General features: G+C 41.5%; 1 protein-coding gene across 2 annotated transcripts in view; it reads left to right on the top strand.

Annotated features, from left to right (window-relative positions):
* LOC138370570 (tripartite motif-containing protein 5-like) overlaps positions 1 to 21,641 on the top strand; it is a 502,851-nt gene that overhangs the window by 32,168 nt on the left and 449,042 nt on the right. The window contains exon 3 of one of the 2 annotated variants that reach the window (XR_011230142.1): positions 13,322 to 15,046. The exons of the other annotated variant lie outside the window; for it this stretch is intronic. The gene's annotated coding sequence lies outside the window, so the exon portion shown is untranslated. Of the gene's footprint in view, positions 1 to 13,321; positions 15,047 to 21,641 lie in introns of those variants that run through there. 2 annotated transcript variants of the gene reach the window in all.

Raw genomic sequence — 21,641 nt, 5'->3', positions numbered from 1 at the left:
TCAGGTGTGCGTAATACTAACAACTCTGCATATATGCACCAAAAAAAAATTCATCATAATAGGTGAAAATCATGGTAACAATTCTTTGATTAAACCAGAGTATTAAGAACATGTGTATGTCTACTGATCAGATATGAACAATACAACTCAAGGTATTGCCTAAACAAAATTATTAACATGTGTCAATGGCATGTGCTTGAAAACCATACAAAATTAAATAATTATTACATTAATGGAACAAAGTTCTGACCTAACAACCACAATTGAATTTCAAGATAGATAATGATTTTTTTTTTTTTTTTTTTCTCTTTTTTTTCTGAAATAATACAATATATTTACAAGACCAATGTACAATATATATAATGTGCAATATATTTACAAGCATATACAAGACCTGGATCAAGAAGACTAACATCTGCGTGATAGCAGTCAGGATTCACTGGCCTCAATGTGGTTGCTAGAACAATAATAACTCTTATGACAAGCACTGTAAAAATACAAATGGTAGTAGACTTAACAATGGCATCTAATTCATAACAAAATAAAGTTGAGAAAAACTATACATTATATATAATGGTAATAATAAGACACATGTGGTAGAAATACTGCAAATGTTTTTATTTTTTTTTTCCAAAACAAACAGAATAACTGCAGAGTGCATTCAATTATAAATTCTGCGGATATCTACACCTAGCTTATCCAGAGCACTATACAACTCTGGCTCTGACTGAAGGTCCGGAACAGATGAAACTTCATGTGACAAACTATCATCTTGAGAGATATCCTCATTAACATCTAGCCAATTTACATGTGGTGAGTGCACGGTTGAAACGAGAGGTCTAGATCTAAGATTATAATTGCTAGTATGGGGTTGCTGAACATCCAGTGGTCTGTCAACCACAGAAGGTGGTGTCTGAGTAGGAGTATCTGTCTGGGTAAGTTCATTGTCATCTTCCTCATCAGTCTCGTCAACAGTCATTTTAGCTAACTTCATGTGGTCTAAATGCTCATTTATATACTCTCCTGTTAACAAGTTCTTAAGTCTGTATTTGTTACCTTTAATAAGCTCGATTACCTTATATGGACCCAAAAATTTCTTAGTTAACTTGTACATAGGACCAGACCTGTGTTGGTTAAGTATCATTACTACAGATTCAATAGTTATTTTACTGGGTTTAGCTCGTGCATTCCTTGCTAGAGTGAACTCGGCTGTTGCTTTGGACAGTTGTTCTCGTATTTTCTTGAATACTAATTGCATTTGTCTACGCTTCACTTGAACAAAATCATCTACGTTATATAAGGGAGTAGGAGGTACGTTAATCAATTCATTAGGGAGGATCTTATCTGTACCATAAAGAATAGCGTGAGGTGTGTCACCAGTAGAAACATTAATTGAAGAATTTATAGCACACTGAATTAAGGGTATAAAATCATCCCAATTGTTGTTATCAAAATTCAACGTGACTCTCAAGGCATCTAACACTTTCCTGTTAGTACGTTCAGCTAGTCCATTACTTGCCGGATGATAAAGCATGATGCTACATTTTTTGATGTTATATAAATCACACAAGCTAGTTGGAATACTATTACTGAATTCTGGACCATTATCTGAAAGGATTACTTTAGGCATACTATATCTACAAATTATTTGGTCATGGAATGCGCTGGCTATGGTTTCTGCTGTTTTGTTCGGGATAGGAACTAGTTCGCAAAACCGTGAAAAATTATCGACCATTACAAGCAAATGTTTGTTCCCTTTCTCTGTTTCCGCAAAATTTGTCAATAAATCCATCGATATTCGTTCCCAAGGAGCTTTAGTTGCTGGGTACACCTGAATTGGATTAGGTCCTGAAACATGTCCCTTGTGCTGTAAACAAGTTAAACATCTGTCAACATAATGAGCAATCTCCTTAGCCATTTTTGGCCAAAAATATTTCAATCGACCTTGTTGGAGTGTACGATCCTTTCCTGGATGTGCACTTGCAGGAGCATCATGGATAATTTTTAACACAGTTGGTACCAAGACAGCTGGAACAACTAACTGACAACATTTCCTCGAGGCTGTCCCTAGCTTTACTACTCTACACAGTAAATTGTCCAACATAACTAGTTCTTTCAATGGTACTGGCGGTTTATGAATCGGGCGAGTGTCTTGCTTAGTCAAAAATTTAATGACGGGTGCCCATATGGGGTCTTGTCTTTGTTCCGTTTCTACTACTGTAGCATCTAATGCTGGGTAATTTAACTGAATCGCAGCTACGTGTCGAGAAAACGCATCGGCTACAACATTTTGCTTTCCTGGAATATATCCAAATGTGGGATTGAATTCTTGAATTGTGAGCAAATATCTAGCAAACTTTCCAACTGGATTCTTATTTTTGAACAAGGGAATTAATGGTTGGTGATCTGTAAGAACATGAACTGGGTAATTATAAATTGTATCCTTGAAATGTTTAAGTGCCCAAACAACTGCCAAGGCTTCTCGTTCTGTTGCACTATAATTTTTCTCTTCTTTAGATAAAGTACGGCTAGCATAAGCTATTGCGTGATCTCTGTGACCTTCTGTTTGAAGTAATGCAGCACCTAAACCTATGTCACTAGCATCTGTAACCAACGTAAAAGGTTTAGAAAAATCTGGGTACCTAAGGACAGGTGACGAAATCAAGGCTGCTTTGAGTTTTTTGAATGACTGATCCTGGGCCTCTCCCCAAACAAAGGGTTCATCTTTTCTTTGCAACTTGTAAAGCGGAGCGGCTACAATAGAGAATCCAGCAATAAATGAACGATAAAATCCTACAAGACCTGTGAACTGTCTTACGGCTTCTGCGGTACGAGGTGTTGGAAAATCACGGACAGCAATAATTTTTGATTCATTCAATGTAATACCTGAAGGTGTAACTGTATGACCTAGGAAATTAATCTTTTGCTTTAAAAATGAACATTTTGCAAGCTTTATTTTTAAATTAGCTTCAGCGAGCTTTGCAAGTACCTTTTCAAGGTTCTGGAAATGAGTCTGAACATCTTGCGACATGATTATGAGATCATCAAGGTAAACTAGAAGCGTACTTCCTATCAATCTACGAAATAGATTTGTCATGAGCCGTGAAAAGGTTATTGGACTACTACGCAAACCAAACGGCATTCTTTTGAAATGAAAATGACCATTGGGAGTACTAAAGGCTGTCAATTGTTTACTTTCCTCATCAAGGGGGATTTGCCAGAATCCCTGCAACAAATCTAACGTTGAGAATACTTTGTTTCGACCAATACTTTGCAACAAATCATTTAGAACTGGAAGTGGGAAACGATCAGGTATTGTTAATCTGTTAAGCTTGCGATAATCGATTACAGGTCTCCAAGTCCCATCTCGCTTTGGTACAAGAATCAATGGAGCGTTCCATGGCGAATTACTTGATTCAATTACATCACTCTGTAACATTTCTTCTACAAGTCTATCTGCTTCTGCTCTCTGAGAATGGGGAAGACGGTAAGCTGGTACATAAATAGGCATAGTTCCTTGTTCAAGGGGAATTTTATGTGTAATGAGAGGAGTGAGACCTAATTTTTCTCCTGGTAGAGCAACAACAGCTCTATTCTTGTTCAAAATTTTCAAAAGCTGAGCCACAGAGTCAGGAAAATCAGTAGGACTGAGGTGTTGCGCTTGCACCTCTAGCTGAGATCCCTGTTCTCCTGGTGTGAGTGTACAAACAGTATGATCCATGGAGACATCATCCACAACTCGCACCGGTAACGAGTAATGGGCAAAATCTACAACATGGGTACCAGACTGGAGATGGATATCGGCATTACTTGTGTTTGCGATAAAAAGTGTGACAGTACCATCCTGCACTGTGTGCCAGGAGGGTTCAACAAATGTACCATTCACTTTACATGTTTCACTTTCCGCAATCACATCCGACAACTCAGGCACTCCCTGAACCTTAACTCTTATTCTGGTGAGAGAATGAGGGTGTAACACAGTGTCAGTAGCCGTGGAACCACTGACTTCAGAGATGGAAGCTGCCAGGCGAGCGAGACAACGAGAATCCGTTAGGGCGTCCCCTTCCAGAAAGTCCCGATACTCATTCTCCTTAACAACTGCACAACTACTATGCTTCAATCGAGTGCCTGTTTTCTCGGGTATGCTATCACGACAATGATCTGACAAACCTACGCTTGCAAGGCGGGTGTCAACAAAATTAACATAATCTGATTGAAGATTGAACTCGTGGCCCTGTCGATACATGCTACACAAGGGTATGACATGGTCTTTGATACTTATGTTCCAACGATGGGGAAACAATGCAATATTTTCATCAATCATGGTGTACAGACCTAAGAGAATGTCTCCAGGAAAATGAATAATGTCAACAACTAAACATGTTATAGACAATGTGACATCATTGAACTTGAGTGGGAGGTCAATTTCACCCTGAACTTTTACTTTATTTCCTGAAATACCACTTAGAAAAGGTATGTGTGACTGTTTTAAAATAGTAGGGTGCATACTTTCAATGTCTCTAAGAGCTGAGGGCTTGACAATATTAATTTTTGCACCTGAGTCAAGAAAAACTTTTAAAACTCTACCATGTACAATGGCTGAGACAAGGGGACCATCACTTGAGACTGGACAAGTTACTATTTTTGGCTTATGTTGTCTGGGATATCTGTGTCTTGTTTGTGTCAAATTTACTGTGGATCCGTCAACATCTACAACTGGTCTAGAGTCAGTGTCCTCCTCTGTCAAGTGTCCAAATCTATTTTGGGTAGCTACTGAATACACAGGGAGGGCACTAGGATTGGCTAGCTTGAATTGGTTAGCGGATGGCCTTGGGGGTTTCCCGACGACATGGAGTGAACATTCTGAGCTCCAGCATTCTGTGACTGAGCATTATAATTTGAAGTTGCATTATAGCTGGGCTGGGAGTTGTAATTACGAGAGTTCTGATAATGTCTTGGACGCTGTGAGCCTCGCCAAGACTGACCATGGGAGTTACGAGGTGGAGATGTCCTTTGCCTAGCTCTACAATCCGCAGTGTGGTGACCAACTTGTTTATGGTACGTGCAATATGGAAGCCTAGAATGATTAGATTGATGAGGGGGCCGAGAGAATTGTCTAGGAGGTGATGATCTAGGGGCGGACCAACAGTCCCTTGCAAGGTGGTTACTCTTACCACAATGCCAACATGAGGGAGTGGATGGTTGTGGACTATGGCGTTTCGGCATTTTATGAGGCGGCGAATTTGACTGGGGGCTACGAGCATGGGTACGCTTCTGCGACCAAGAGTTTTGAGAATTTGTGGGAGGATGCTGAGAGCTTGTGACTACATTTACAGCATCAGAGGGTGGCAACAGTTGAGCACTTCGGGGAGCTAGTTTATCTGCGGCATTGTTAATAGCCTCAAACACCACCAATTTCATGTTTAACACCAAAATTTTGTTGCTCAACGATTGGTTTTGTATGCTCGGGGGCAAAATGCATTAAAGTACCAAATGCTATCATTTTGGCCATAGCCTCAGGGGACAGATTATTGTCTTTATCTAACCAAGTTGAATTATTCATAGCAGAAACTAAGGCATACAGATACTGATCGAGACGGCTAGTAAACGCATTAAACGATTCACCAGGCTGCATGGTGGCATTGGCAATTTTCTTGACTAACCTATATGGGTCAAGGTCTCCTTTATTAACAAAGCGACGGCGAAAGAAATCCTTAAATTCAGGCCAAGACTGGAGGCTAACAATGGCTTTCTCATCAACAACAAAACGTGCATCACCTTTGGTTGTGTCCACGGCTGACCGTGCAATTGCTAAGTATTCGGCATCAGTAGGCTTAGAAAAACGTGCAACTGTTTTCGCTTCAACCTTACTAAACCATGATTCTAATAAACGCGATTCCCCAGCAAAAAGAGGAATAGCCATTTCCTGAGCTGATCTCTGGCCATTGGGACGAGCAACTGTTCCCATTGATTCTGAAGGGGTTTCAACAGTGGTAGGCATTGTCACAGCCGTGGAAGTAATATTTGAACGCAGATTATAATTAAGTGCACCTGGCATCAGAAATAGTATACACAAAAATAAACTCACAAAAAAATATCAACTTGGCTAAAGTGAAAATGGCAGAAATAAAATTATTAAATTGGGCTAGGCAAGAAAATAATCAAGAACAAGCAATTGTAAACTAAATTTAGCAATCTTTCATTAAAAAATGACTGGAATTAGATGTATGTAAATTAATTAAACCAGACTAAGCACAGCAATTGAGAATATAAAAACTGGAAGTGCAATTGCAAAATTTCATTAAAAAAAGATTCAACACAACAAGTGGCAATGCAAGAAATATGTATGTAGCACATAAACTGGACACAGGAATGTATATAACTATGGTAAAAAAATTATAATATGCAATGTTAAAGGAATAAATTTCAATTTTAGGCCTGGAGGAATTAAAAAAAAAATTATATTGCACAAATCCTTAAATGCTACTAAAACAAGGATTTCTTACTTCACTGGAATTTGAATTTACCAATAACACTCTAGGAGAACAATTAAAATTCAATGAAATTACTGTAAGAAGCAGGAATGTTGAAATCACACAAGGAAATTGTGGGGAGTTGAGTACTGAGGCGGCTCCAATATTTAACAAGTCACTGAATGGGTAATTCACAGGATATTCTGGATATATTTACGTTAAACCTCATTAAAACATAGCACACGCTATCTTAGCTCACAATTACTTAACTCAGGGCTGTACGATTTGCAGTATAACAGCGGCCAACACAAAACGGTGGCAGGGCTTGTGAAGTGGCACGTGTGAGGGTTTGTTTACAATCTGGTTCCACAGCAGCGCTCCTGGCGGCGGTGGCGCGAAACTCAGGGACCCCACACTGTTGATCTTGGGAGCGCGAAGATAAATTCGGAGACGACGATATTGAGAACACAATTTTCTAGGAGAAGTTCACACAAAACGATGTAGCAGGGGCTGGTGGCAAGGTGTGAGCTTAGAGGGAGGCGAGGTGTGTGAGCCTGGGGAGGCGACACTAGTCAAACAATTGCAGTCCACCAAATATTCTCAAGGAACAATACAGCACATACGATGCTCAGTTGATAGTTGCGACGATGATTGACCACGATTGCAGTAGCTTGAACACTCACAAAGCTTAGATACTGTCAGCTTGGGTGGCGGTGGTGGTGGTGGGTGCACTAGGTGGTTCCCACGTGGTGGCGCGAGGTTCAAAAAAATGGCTGGCGCGGGAAGCTTCCTTCCTCCTCACTGATGAATGAGCGTTCTCACAGGAAAATATTGACCCTTACTTCTGAAACGTTGGCCTGGAGTAGTGGTTGATGGCAGGACCCCGGTCTGGCACAATATTTGATGCGTGGGTGGCAGGATGGCGGCTTATGGCGGTGGCGGCTGGAACACGAGGCGATGCTGGGTACTTGAACTTTTGTTTCCAGAAAAAATTTCTGGATCCCACTGCTGCTACCAGTATTCGTTTGCCTTTTTCGGGTAGAAGGTAGACACAGTAGTCGCTTCTGTATATATTTATTGACTGAGATAGCAAGGTATATATCTGCCTAGCCGAGGTCCTTCTACTCTGAGTCTGTGAGGATAACTGAGGCTGCTGGGAGCATGGCTGATGCTCCTCTGTCTGGCATGACGTCAGAGGCCTACTCGCCTGTGATTGGTTACATTTCAACTGACAGAATTTGAGTATAACACACGGTGTACATCGCTTCCTCGCCGTCGTGCCCCTGTTGTGTCTCGCAGGACACCAGGTGAACTAGTATGGAGTGATGGTGCTGGTTTTATTCCTCGAATTCGTGCCTTTGACAATAAAGATGGGATTACCGAGCTTTTCCCTGATAGTGGAGAGGATATGAGTGAATTAGATTATTTTACAGCATTCTATGATGAGCCGCTCATGGAATATATTGTACACCAAACGAACCTTCATGCGGCTCATCTCATTAGAAGAGAGATAACAGAATTTTCACGATTGCAACATTGGAAAACCACCAATGTAGGTGAAATGTATGTGTTTTTAGCAATATGTATGTTGATGAAGCACTGTGTCAAACACGCTATCACAGATTACTGGAGCAAAGATCTGACTATTCCAACACCTTTCTTAGGGAAATATATATCCCGAGATAGGTTTCAGATACTCCTCAGGTATCTGCATTTTGCATGTAATGAGGACCGGGCAGAGGATGATAGACTTTGGCGAGTGAGACACTATATGAATGAAGTGATTGATAAGTTCAGAGATTTTTACGTACCAGCACAGAAGCTGGTGATTGATGAATCCCTTGTGCTTTTCAAAGGATATGTTTCATTCAAGCAGTATATTCCCTCCAAACGAAACAGATTTGGATTGAAATTCTTTGTACTGTATGACTGTGAAACAGGATACGTGTTACACATGATTCTGTATTCAGCTAGCGATGTAGACATTCCCGGTAACAACGAACATGGTGTCTCGGGTAGTGTGGTGAAGTCACTGATGGCACCATGGACGAACAAGGGCCACATCTTATACACAGATAATTACTATACAAGTCTATTGCTAACTACGTTTTTGGTTGAAAATAGAACTGGATTGGTTGGCACAGTAAAGGCACGAAGGAGGGAAATGCCAGTGTTTGACGGTAGACTTGCAGTTGGTGAGTCCCAGCTACAGAAATGTGATCAAATACTCTCGGTTCGGTGGAAAGACAAGAGAGAAGTGAACATGCTGACAACCATTCATGAGGGTACAATGGTGAACAGTGGCAAGGTGAACTGTGTAACGAAAGAACCAGTATATAAGCCAGATTATGTTCTTGACTATAATATCAACATGCGTTTGATTGATAAGGCTAACATGATGGTTGGCATGATCGAGTGTGTGCAGAAAACATTGAAATGGACGAAAAAAGTGTTTTTCCATCTTGTTGACATGAGCATGTTGAACTGCTATAATATGTATCTGGGGAAAACTGGACATAAACCTAGTTTCTGTGCATTTGCTTTTACACTTGCAACACAGTTATTAGCAAAGTTTGGTCAAGATGTCCCTGGCATACAAAGACCAATCATGAACCCAGTGTTGCAGCATGCTGCAACACCCAGGCTTGCTCACATGGAGGCCTTTCAGCAACACAGACTAAAACATTTGCCACCAGCTGGAAAGCGTGCAATAGGCCAACGTGAATGCCTAGTATGTAAAAACAACAAAAAGGAGAGAACAGAAACGTAAAGTGGTGCAAACATCGTGTGAAGCGTGTGCAGTGCCATTGTGTGCTGTCGACTGCTTCAACGACTACCACTCTCTCCAAGAATTCTAAATGTGCAATAATAGTGCAAAAACCTGTACATAGTGCATGCTTGTGTGTACATATAATAATGAACATTGTGATTACATAATATAATGGCGTAATGGAAAACATTTGTGTGCACATGTGTATACTCGATGTATGTAACATTTATTGACAATGACTGTGATGTAACATTATGTGCAACACAATTAGTGACTAATATTGCTAATAAAATAGGCCTAGACACTGTAAATAATGACGCGAAAATAAATTTGTGGCAACTCTGGTTGCTTGAAGACCGCACGCGACGCCTCTGGGACACACCGTGCATGAGCGATCATGCAGGGTGTGACGTCATCGCCCATCTTGTCGGCTCAATTACGTCGTCTGTAAGTTCAATTGAATTTTTTTTTCTCGTGGTCAGGGAACACGACTTAACAGGTTAGGAAGAAAAAATAATTTTTTTTTTTTTGGTATGCACCTGTGGGTAACAAATGCTAAATAGCCCGGAGCCATACAAGGGTTATTCTTGGTGTTTTCATTACCCAGTAATGGTGAGTGTATTCATCATATTGGCATTACCCAGTGATGTTGATTGTATTAGTCATGGTATTAATAACCAGTTTTGTTGAGTGTATTAACCCTCTGAAATGCATTAGCGCCTAATTTCGCTCAGTCAAGCGGTGCACATAACACCTTAACCACTGCACTGTGCCAAACGACAAATGCTTTTCACCATTAACTGTCCCCACCGACAAAAGTTTTTTTTTTCGTACTCGGTCAAAACACGCTCGCGGTAGGTTGGATACAAAATGAACTCTTGGGACCTCCAGTGAGAGGCAGCTTTCTTTGAAAAAAATTCCCAGAATGTCCTAGGGCTGCTGGCTGGGTTAGTATTGAGTGAGTAACCATGGGGTGGTGCACGTGCCTCTGGCTCCCAAACACCTGTCCGACGCAGTGTTGAAAGATTGCTCTCTGTCGGTGAAATTCAGACCTTATAGCTTGAAGAACATAAGGGTCGTGATATTGATGAAGCTAGGTCATGATATTGATGAAGCAATAATGACCTAACACAAAGGTCGGATGCAAGTGATACCGCACCTATTAGGACGACACAGCGAGCGTATCCAGTTGTAGCTGTGAACGCCACCCATGCCCACCTATGCCATCTCCAATTTATATAGGTGATACATAGATGAATCATTTTCTGGGTTCAGTGATGATGCATCTGATACAAGTAGCATAGATGAACAGTGTTAGCGGTTTCCATGGTGGTGTTTTCCATAGATATTTTCAAGATTAGCTGAATCTCTTCCAGAATGGCTGAATCTCTTCCAGATTGACTGACACTTGCCATAAATGACTGAATCTTCCAGTCAGGGACCTTACAAAGCAGTATTTTCAAGACTACCTTACACATTACAAGCTTGGCTACATACCACTTACAAGTACTAAAGCCAAGGGTGTACATGAGTGCGTTATTTGCAAGCACATAGAACAAAGAAACAGCGAAAATCTATGTACCTGGTGCAACGAGAGCGAAGTCGCGCTTTGTACCATGGACTACTTCATTGATTATTACTCACTTCTGAAGTACTGATTGTGTAATACAGTGTGTTAGTGTGTAAATAGTGTGTGAAACTATACATATTGTAATCTTAGTGAATTTTTAGCAAGTAATATTGCAACAATAAACATTGTGGATACATTACTGACACACAGTATCACAGTTCCATGGAACATTATGAACGTTCTGTTGTATACATATTGTAAATAACAAAAATATGCATCATATACAATAAAAAAAACTAATAAAACCGCATTGAAAATACATAGAACAAATAATTAAAAATATATTTGTGGCAACTCACAATGCTTGAATGGCCTGCACACTTGCTTCTGGGAGTTTCTGGTACGGGCGACCAGCCATGATGACGTCACAGCGCACCTTGTCCACGTCCCCACAGCCAAAGTAAGTGGAATTTTGTATTTATTTTTACATAGACATGTTCAGGGTTAAAAAAAACATTTTTGGGGGAACACTTGATTTCATGTGCACGGGGAATGTCACAATAAACTCAGCGCATCACAGTGGTTAAGGCACTCGTAGATATATTGTAGGGTTCAAAACTTGGGTACAAGATGGATTCCTGAGGTGTTTGCCAGCTTGAAAAAAATTCCCAGCATTCCCCACGGTTGTGGGCAAGCTCATATTCAAGGTAGCAACCATTTTGTATGTATCCATATTGAGCTCCCAGTCTCTAGTTGGCCATGTTTTTGAGAAAACACTCTCTGATGTTTAAATACAAGGCATATTCCTTGAAGATGAGCATGCCAGTGATTTTGATAACTCAAATCTGGAAAAAGACCTAAGACAGATGTCTGATACTAGTGATACGGATATTGAAGTGAACGATGTGGAGAGTGTGTACAGTACACAGCTCTCACAGCCCTGCCATACCGGCCTAGGTCATCACCATCAGTGGAACAACACAAATGAATTTTTGTATGTTCTACTGAGCATTTAGTGCCAAATGCAATTTGTTCGGATTATCCGGGAATGCTTTAGAGTAGGGTTCGTTAGAGTGAGGATGCACTGTAATTGAATCACTAATATGCTCACAATACTTTTTGAGTATAGCGATAGATCACATTTTATTATATAAATATATCACACTACACACTATAGAATAATATTACTCGAAAAAAACAGAAAAAAAATCAAAGACATTGAAATAATTAAGTAATAATATTTTTGTGGCAACTCCCACCTGACAGCTCGGGTGGAGCTGACTGCCTCCAATGATTACTCTGTCAACGCCTCACGTTTGCCAGACTTCCTCGCCCTATTGTGGTCAAAATATGTCACAAATTATTTTCTATTTTTCCCATGATCAGGAAACACACATGAACACTTTTATAAGACGTGTTGCAGGCTAAAATCACAAGAGAGCAGCCCAAGGGTTAACAAAAACCAACTAATAATATCAGGGGTTTCGCGGCCTGATGAGGGTATCGACATCATAAAACCAAAACACGCTGAGTCCCTGATGAAGGTAATGCCATCATCAATTAATGCATTTTTAAAAATCCCATTTATTGTCCGAATATTATGGGACTGGTTTTAAATGTGCCCCTTTATATTGTGAACAGTTTGATAGCAAAATGAATGACGTAGCATGAAAATTGAGGTTAGAAAGCTGAAAAGAGTACAGTTCATCCTCACTAACGAACCCCGTTCTAGCGAATTCCCAGAAGATCCGAACAAATTGAATTAGGTACTAAATGTTCAGTGGAACATACAAATGTTTGATTAAGCGAGGATTGTTCATCCAAGCAGTCACCGAGACCGAGCGTCGGAGGTGGCTGTCATCATCTATGATTCGCCAAAGTGTAAACAGTTATACAGTGTTTTATTATGCTTACCCATTGTTTTATAGGGATAATTGGTTGAAGGATGATAAAATGGTATCAAGGGTCATTGGTGAGAGTTGTTGTCAGGGGGAGCAAGTGGTGTCAGTAGTTAGGGTTTATTGTTAGGGGGGGCAGGTGGTGTAAGTTATTCTCATGGAAGGCAGGTTGTCAGTGGGGTAAGTTGTCAGGGAAGCTGGAGTAATAGTGGTGTCAGGGGAGGCTGGTTGTGTCAGTGGTGGAAGTTGTCAGGGAAGATGGAGTAACAGTGGTGTCAGGGGAGGCAGGTTGTGTCAGTGGAGAGCTCTGGCTCTGTTACGGACCGAGCCCAGCGTTGTAACACGGAGCTGTGACGACCACGCCATCTGTGAGTCGGCTCCCGAAACCCCCTCCAAATGGACAGCGCCATCTAGTGAGGACAGGATATACCGGCCACAGGGGCTGGTTTCCCGTCTTGATCAGCTCATAACATAGCCGCTGCTGACCTCTGGTGAGGTGGCGCTTAGACAGCAACACCATCTATGGAGTGGATAGGTGGGCGTTTGTGTCTAAGCCTGTAAGTGAGGTGCCCTAGGGTGTCCCTAGTACTGATGACGTGTCTGATTACAGAGTCGACCTGGGACTGCTGGATTGGACGATGGGCAGTCTACCCAAGGCAGCCATAGACTCTCCACGTGTTTGCTGTAGAAGCTGTGAGTCACCCCCCGGACGAACACTGTTGAGTGTTAGCCTGCCTGTAACGTGGCAGTATTAGGAATCGTCGTACCCGGGGCTGGCTGGTGGAGAAGACTCGCCACTGGGGTGTTGAGAGAGGAGAGTGATCAGCGGAATCACACGAGGCTCCTGCCTAGGGTTCGCAACCCTAGTATCGGTCGTGGAGTGGCCTACGCAGCGGAGCTGATTGGAACCTGCCAGCTACAGGCTGGATTTGTGGTTGAAGGCCTCCACGACGGTGCACCCAGTGGGACTGTGATTTGGCTGGCCTGTGGCCAGGGTAGATTCGCCTAGAGAATCGAAGGATTCATCGTGAGGCCACAAGAAGAGAACCAGGGCTAAGCATCGTTGAGCACCGTGGAGCATCCTGTGTCTTCAGAGGAAGACCATTCTGTACATTATAGTGTTTATACCCCCCGTGTGACAGTTTATATATTTATTTATTGGTGTTGGTAATATATATATTTAAATTAGTGCATTTTTATCCCTTCCCCTTTAATTTACTTGCGTTACGGAACACACCCCTTGAAAGCCACTACTAACTTGGGGCCGGATACCCAAACTCTAATAACATCAGAGAAGAACCCCAGTTGCGACCCAATAGGGCCGTAACAGGCTCGAGTTATCATGTAAATGGCAATACGTGGCTGGCGCCTCCATGCTCCACCTCGATAGTTCACTCACTGTCTGCTTTTCACCAAATTAGCTGAGAAAATGTTACCATTTCAGTTGTTTGCAACACAAAGCTCTATCATATTCCATAGTCAAAATGAACAATTTATAATAAATTGTGGTGTCAGTGGTGAGAGGATGTATTAGGGGGTGGAAAGGCGTCAGAGAAGGAGGGCGAGTAGAGACGCCAGCTGACTGCCATTTCAGTGGTTTGTAATGCATCACTCTACCATATTCCGTAGTCAAAATGAAGAATTCATAATAAAGTGTGGGGTCAGTGGTGAGGGGATGTATTGGGGTGGGAGGGAGGGGTAAGGAGGCGGCTAGCCTCTATGCAGTCAACATTGGGTCGAGTTTCGTCGAGGTCTGGGTTCAAGGCCTGGTCTGAGGTCTGGCCTGAGGTCTGGCCTGAGGCCTGGTCTGAGGCCTGGCCTGAGGCCTGGTCTGGCCCAAGGCCTGTCAGTCTGGCTGCCACCCTTCCCCCCCCCCCCCCCCACTCCTATACCACCAACATGCTACAACCACCCCCCCCCCCTCCCCTCCCGCACCTGACTACCAGCGGCCGGCCCTGACCCTCCTTCCCCTACCACCGGCGGCCCGCCAACCACCCCTCCTCCTCTCTTCAGTTTGTTGAGAAAATTATGTGATTTTGTTTTTTTGGATTCAATAATGCTCATATATGTAGAATTTTTAATCCAAATTGTTTGTAAGTGATTGTTCTATCAAATGCCATAGTGAAAATGAAGACTTCATAATAAATGAATTGTTTATGAATATTTATATAGACTGATACAGTTGGCTTATGGAAATCCTGGCCATTACATCATATTTGCGGCCACCAATAACAGTCACATAGTTTTGATTTTAATATGGAATTGTTTACAATTGATTGTTCTATCATGTGCCATGTTCAAAATGATAAATACATAATAAATAGATTTTCTGTGATTTTTTGTTTTGATGATAGTGAATGTAATACCTTTGTTATTTTCACATGAAGGGGAGGGACAGCCTGGGGCTGACGGGTAGAACGAATTCCGCAGTGAAACGAATCGGCCCTGCCTCATATAACGCCTACGCCTCGTTCGAGTGAGGTCACACTGTATAAACATTTGAGTGTGGTTTGTGCGCTCACTGCCAATGCTCAGCCTTCGTTGCAGTGTGTGCCAGGTCGCTTGCCAGGCCAGCAAAAGAGTTAATCTTCCTTGGAAATTTCAATTTACCGAGTCTAAGATGGAAAATGGCAAACACAAATATCATAGCAGGGAATGACCCGGGAAATAACCAACCACAGGTCAGAGAACTTTTGAGATTCTGTGACAAATTCTCGCTCAATCAACAGATTACAGAACCAACTAGGAACGAAAACACACTAGACTTGTTTTCTAGTGTGTTTTTGTTGTTTTCTAGTTTTCTTGACTTGTTTTCTTGTTCATCATTAGTTCACAAACAATGATGAACTAATCAGAGACATCACAATCTCAGATACTTCATACTCAGTCCATAAGCTCATTGAAGTGCGAACTAGCATAAATAACGGTAGTAGGTCTAAGAGACCCAACAAGCGAGAAGGAATATTCAATCAATTCAATTTTAACAATAAGAGGATCGACTGGGAAAAAATAAATGTAGACCTTGCAACCATTCAATGGGAGACGGTCTTAAGCGACAAAACTCCCACACAGGGAATAGCTCAACTGACAGCTGAAGCTTACAAGGTCTGCTTGAAGCACATGCCTGTGAGGAGGGGCAGAAAGAGGACCGCTCAAGAAAGAGAACACAGACAACTGTACAGAAGGAAAAAAATAACGGAAATGCTTCGGCAGACACAACTATCACAAGCAAGGAAAATAAGCCTAAGCAGGGAGATCGAAGAAATAGAACAAACGTTGAAGCGATCATATGAGTCTGAGGAAATGGAATTGGAACAGAAAGTTATACAAGAGATAAGGAAAAATCCGAAATATTTTTTCACATACGCAAAATCAAAATCAAAAACCTCTACCAGTATTGGACCATTAATTACAAATGAAGGTACGTACACAGAGGACAACAAAGAGATTAGTGAAATTCTAAGAAGCCAGTATGAGGCTATGTTTAGCACACCAATAAACAACATGAAAGTTGATGACCCAGACAGCTTCTTTATGAATGACATTCAAGCTGCAGATAATATAACGGATATTACCACAAACTCGGAAAACTTTGAAAGAGAAATTGACAATATGCCTATGCACTCAGCTCCTGGGCCTGACTCATGGAATTCAATATTCATAAAGAAATGTAAAGTACCAGTAGCGAGAGCACTCAGCGTAATTTGGAGAAAGAGCCTGGATACAGGGGAGATACCAGCAGCACTTAAATCTGCAGATATAGCTCCGTTGCACAAGGGGGGGAGTAAAGCCTTGGCAAAAAATTATAGGCCAGTTGCACTAACATCACACATAATAAAAGTGTTTAAAACGTCTGTATATAGGGTAATAACACCACAAACAGTATTGTTGGGGGTGAAACTTTAGTGCGTCTGACCTTGAATGTGTGAAGGAAGCAGCCGCCACCTGACTGTGTGTAGCGACGTCTCTTAGTGCCTGAACTAACTATATCAACTTAGTTGTACAGTTGTGGTGAACAAAACATGTAGATACTTACATATAACATCTGTATATAGTGAATAAAAGCAAAAACAGTATTGTGGGAGGAGAATGTGGGTGAGGGAGGGAGGAAGTAGCAGCCAGAGGCGGGCTGCCACTGGTTGCCACTGCCACTCAGCATGCCAACTTAGTGGTTCGTTATGGTGAACACGAATGCAGATACTTATATGTAACGTCTGTATATAGTGAATAAAAGCAAAAACAGTATGGTGGGAGGAGAATGTGGGCGAGTGAGGTGTTGAGGGAGTGGGTGGCAGCGAGTGGCTGGCTGGTGTGTGGCGGTCACTCCTCGTTGCTTTTTGACTCATATTAGCGACTTAATGGTACGTTATGGTGAACAAAACATGCAGATACTTATATATAACCTGTGTATATAGTGTAATAATCGACAAAGTATTTGTTCACTGTTTGATGAACATAATAATTGAATCAACAATATGCACACCATATTTTTGAGTACAGCGATGATTCACTCATTTTATTATATAAATATATCACACTACACACTATTGAATAATATTACAGCAAAAATACTATGAAAAATCAATCAGAGACATTGAAATAATTAGGTAATTATCTCTTTGTGGCCACTCCTGCCTGACAGCTGGCGAGCAACAGACCGCTTGGGACGCACGCTGAGTCAGCGCCTGTTTTTTGCCAGACTTCCCCGCCCTATAGCGGGCAATATATGCCACTTACGATATTTTTTATTATTTTTCCCATGATCAGAGAACACAAATTACAAGGTTTAAAAGAATTTTTTTTTTTTTTTTTTTATGCGCCTGTGGGTGACAAATGCTAAATAGCCTGGAGCCACACAGGGGTTAAACATAATACAGGGTACATAACACAATCAAATTTGCCCATAGTAGGTAAGCACCATGTAAAGAATTTGGGAATAATGATGTCTAACGACCTAATGTTTAGGGAGCATAACCAAGCAAATATTGTGTCAGCCAGAAAAATGATGGATTACGAGAACTTTCAAATCCAGGGATCCCATCACAATGGTTGTGCTCTTCAAATCACTTGTGTTGTCGCATCATGAGTACTGCTCAGTACTCACTTTACCCTTCAGAGCAGGAGAGATTGCAGAAATAGAGGGAATACAGAGAACATATACGGCATACATAGACCCGATAAAGCACCTAAATTATTGGGATCGTCTCAAAGCCCTCCAAATGTACTCACTAGAAAGACGACGAGAGAGATATCAAATAATATACATATGGAAAATACTAGAGGGCCAGGTTCCAAATCTACACTGTAAAATAACAACATACTATAGTGAATGATATGAAAGAAAATGCACAATAAAACCAGTGAAGAGCAGGGGTGCCGTAGGCACAGAGAACACTGTATAAACATCAGTGGTCCGCGGTTGTTCAACATTCTCCTGGCAAGCATAAGAAATATTGCTGGGACAACCATGGATATCTTCAAGAGAAAACTAGATAGGTTTCTCCAAGGAGTGCTGGACCAACCTGGCTGTGGTGGGTATGTGGGCCGCTCCAAGCAACAGCCTGGTGGACCAAACTCTCACAAGTCAGAGTTTGAGGAGTAGAGAGTACTCCTCAAGTACTTCCAGTAGAGTAGAAGTAGGAGTAGAACAACTCCCAGAACCCCATCAAGCAGGTAAACCGCCTCTAGATACAATGAAGATAAGCCTTAGGCTACACAATGAAACTTGTAAAAGCAACTGTATTGCTGCTGCCTCTAATATCAACTGGGAGTTTGAAATAGGTGACATAGTGAATATCAACCTTGCAGTGCAAACATTTCTTCACAAAACTTTTAGCCTTGCCTTAAGGCTACCTTGAGGTGTTTTCTGGGCTTAGCGTCCCCGCTGCCCGGTCGTCGACCAGGCCTCCTCGTTTCTGGATTGGTCAACCAGGCTGTTGAATGCGGCTACTCGCAGCCTGACGTATAAATCACAGCCTGGTTAATCAGGTATCATTTGGAGGTGCTTATTGAGTTCTCTCTTGAACATTGTGAGGGATCGGCCAGTTATGCCTCTTATATTTAGTGGAAGCATGTTGAACAGTATCAGGCCTCTGATGTTGACAGAGTTCTCTCAGAGTACCTATTGAACCTCTGCTCTTCAACGGGGGTATTCTACACATGCTGCCATACCTTCCGGTCTCAAATGATATTATTTCTGTGTGCAGATTTGGGACCAGCCCCTCTACTATTTTCCACGAGTAAATTACAGTAGTTGCATGTCTCTGCACCTTTTCCAGTTTGTTGATGTGCTGCTTAAGATATGGGCACCATACAACCACTGCATATTCCAGTTTTGGTCTGACAATAGTTGTGAATAATTTCTTTAGTATTTTGCCATCCATGTATTTAAAAGCAATTCTGAAGTTAGAAAGTGTAGCATTGGCTCTTCACACAATGTTCTTTTTGTGGTCCTCAGGTGATAGCTTTTTATCTAGAACCACTTCTAGATCTCTTTCTTTATCCGAATTCTTTAAAGATTTCTCACATTTCATAGAGGTGTCTGAATATAAAGTGAAAAAAATGCCAAAGGAGCTAAGTAAGAACAAAGCATTTGGTCCAGATGGAGTTTCACCATGGGTTTTGAGAGAATGTGCACTTGAGCTCAGCATTCCACTTAACAGATTTTTTCAGGCATCCCCGTGAACAGGAGTCCTAGCAGATGTGTGGAAAAAGGCTAACACAGAACAAATGTTTGCACTACAAGGTTGATATTCACTGTACTACCTATTTCAGATTCCCTGTTGATATTAGAGGCAGCAGCAATCTACAACAGTGGCAGCAGGAAAGATCCCATCAAATATAGACCTGTGTCATTGACAAGTGTTATAGTCAAAATATTGGAAAAAACCAGCGTTGAATGTAATGAAACGCCATTTTCTGGGTGAGACCCGGAGGCTCCCCGAAGCTTTACCAGGCTGATATGCTAATGTCAGACTTTGGCATCAGTCATGTGTATGGAGTTCTAGGGCCTACCGGGGACCACGGCCAGAACCTGACCCCCTCAGAGAGGCAAGGGGAGCAATGGCCTATAGAATGGCTTATGCATCATTAACGATGCATAAGCAACAGGGCTCCATTAAGGAACATATAATCTCTTCCCACAACCAGACCATCACCAGAGAAGTCTTATCAAAAAACACGGAAATCATCGATAGATACAGCGATAGCAGGCGGCCTGATATCTGCGAGGCACTACACATTAAGAAGCCGATACCAGCAATCAACAGCCAATTAATGCACAACTATATTCTACCCACTTCAAGACTCCGCACCAATATAGAAGCATCAAGAAATATGGGCCAATAGGCCCATTGCAGTTACTTACATTCTTCCTTTTAACTTACAAAATATTATACCCATTGTTTCGTGTTCTGTCTTGTGTTGAAAATTTGTTTTCACCTCATCCAAAACTGTTGTAACATATCACCTCACCCAAATGCAGGTATAAAATCAAAGCTGTTTAACCCTTACACTGCTCAGGGGTCCTGGGGACATTTACACCCCTGTGCGCAAGAAAAATAGAATTCAAAATTTTTTTTTCGTCTTCTAGACATGTTAATTTGTGTCCCCTGAGCACGGGAAAAATAAAAAAAAATCGTAGGTGACATATTTTGGGCGCAATTGACCGAGGAAGTCTGACAAAAAGTGGGCGTTGACAGCGCGGTCGTCAGACCCGTCAGCGTCACCCGCGCTGACAGGTAGGAGTTGCCACAAAGATATTATTACCTAATTGTTTCAATGTCTTCGATTTATTTTTTCTTAGTTTTTTTGCAGTAATATTATTCAATAGTGTGTATTGTAATATATTTATGTAATAAAAGTGGTGAATAATCGCTATACTCAAAAGTATGATGTGCATATTAGTGATTCAATTATGTTTATAAAACAATAAACAAATAGTTTTGCTGCTATTACACTCTATACACAGGTTATATATAAGTGTCTGCATGTTTTGGTCACCATAACGAATCACTAAGTTGGTATTGAGAGTCGAAAAGCAACGAAGAGTTACCACCACACACCAGCCAGCCACTCGCTGCTACTCCCTCAACACACGCACTAAACTTTCTTCCCCCAACAATACCATTTGTGGTGTTATTACACTATATACAGACGTTATATATAAGTATGTATATATTTTGTTCACCACAACTGTAAAGCTAAGCTGATATAGTTAGTTCAGGCACTAAGAGTCGTCACTATACACAGATGGCGGCTGGCGGCTCCCTCACTCATTCAAGGTCACACGCACTAAACTTTCTCCCCCAACAATACTGTTTGCAGTGTTATTACCCTATATACACATATTATATATAAGTATCTACATGTTTTATGCACCGTAACTGTACACCTAAGCTTGTAGTGCGCCCAAAGAGCATAGTGGCCACCCTCTAAACAGCTAGACAAATCGTGCAGACGACGTCACCTAAGTCACCCAAATGGCTCCTCCCAGCATAATCCTTTTGCTGTTATTACACTAATACACACATTATATATAAGTATCTACATTTGTGTTCACCATAGAGAACCACTGACCTGGTATGGTGAATGCAAACAATAACAGGTGGCCACACAGTCAGTAAACGATGCTGTCTCCCTCCGTCTCTCAGCATTACTCCTCCCACAGCGCTAATTATTACAACAATCCTGCTATTATCACAACCCTGGTTATTTATATCACAGTCATGGGTCATCTGTAATATTGTCATCGCTAAATAATAACAATTATATATTTTGACATTTTTCGGCGATGCTGTGGTCACAAGCTGAACAGCAATGATGTTCGCTCATGCTGCGTGCGCCAGCCTTGGTTGCTCCAACAGTACTGTGCCTCTTACACCTGAGAATATTGCCCACGATTTTTTAAAAAAATGGCGTCTGTTTACAAG

This window comes from Procambarus clarkii, chromosome 32 (genome assembly GCF_040958095.1).
Source record: "Procambarus clarkii isolate CNS0578487 chromosome 32, FALCON_Pclarkii_2.0, whole genome shotgun sequence".
NCBI lineage: Eukaryota > Metazoa > Arthropoda > Malacostraca > Decapoda > Cambaridae > Procambarus > Procambarus clarkii.
The sequence above is the reverse complement of the archived record's forward strand: the minus strand, read 5'-3'. Positions and strand labels throughout refer to the sequence as shown.